We start from the raw sequence: 921 nt of genomic DNA, 5'->3' as shown, positions 1-921 counted from the left end.
GACACACTCAGAGGCTGGTGCTTCCATCTTCCCCTCAAGGTGTAAACACATTTTCCTCACCCTTGGTTCCTCCAGGAAGATCCAGGCTTCTGGAGTCCGGCCAGCACCCACCAGCGGGTGCCCCACACACCCCACTCCCTCCTAGATTCTACCAAGCCCTCTAATGGGCAGGGTTCAAATTTCAAATCATGCCAGCAGATGAGCTTGGGCTCCAGTGCAAACCTGCACAAATTACTGAACCTCTGAACCTCAGTTTTCTTCTGCATAAAATGGTGGTAATTTTGTTATTAGGTGTTAGGTTGGCTGGGCCAACCCATCTTGAACTGGAAAGCCATTCTGTGAGACTGTTACAGGCAGACATAACTCAGATAAGGGAGACATGCCACAGGGTTCTCCTTGTACCTGTTTAGTTACAAACAGGTAACCCAAGTGTCTGACACCTTGATAAGAAGGGATGCCTGCATGTCCTTGGCAGCCTGATCAGAAAGACTTGTCTGGAAAGGTATAAAACTATCTCTCCCCAAGTGTCAAAGTAAATATTACTGCCTTCCTTACACTTTGGTCTTGAGTGTTTTGATCTGCTCCTTTCAATTTTTACCTCTCATTAGGAACTTTCTGTCTGCAGGATATCAGCCCTGCCTGTGAGGGGTTGTCCTGTTTTGGGGTTGTTTATTGTCTGCCGTGGTCCATGCTTCTTGTTCCTGGAGGCGCCAGCTGAATGTGCCCCTGTGTGCTTTGCGTCTAGGGAAGACAGCCTGGGAGGACAGGGAAGAGCAGACTCCCAGGTCCCCCAGTGACTGGCAGTGGGCAGTGCATGCTGTCTTGGCCTCTGCCTCCCTGTTCTTCCAGATCTTTGGGATGCTTCCCCTCTGGCATTCTAAGGGAGGAGGACCGCTTATAAAGTACTAGAGCAGGGCACCC

The sequence above is a fragment of the Otolemur garnettii genome, unplaced genomic scaffold (genome assembly GCF_000181295.1).
Source record: "Otolemur garnettii isolate 467f Iridium unplaced genomic scaffold, OtoGar3 scaffold00147, whole genome shotgun sequence".
Classification (NCBI taxonomy): Eukaryota; Metazoa; Chordata; class Mammalia; order Primates; family Galagidae; genus Otolemur; species Otolemur garnettii.
The sequence above is the reverse complement of the archived record's forward strand: the minus strand, read 5'-3'. Positions refer to the sequence as shown.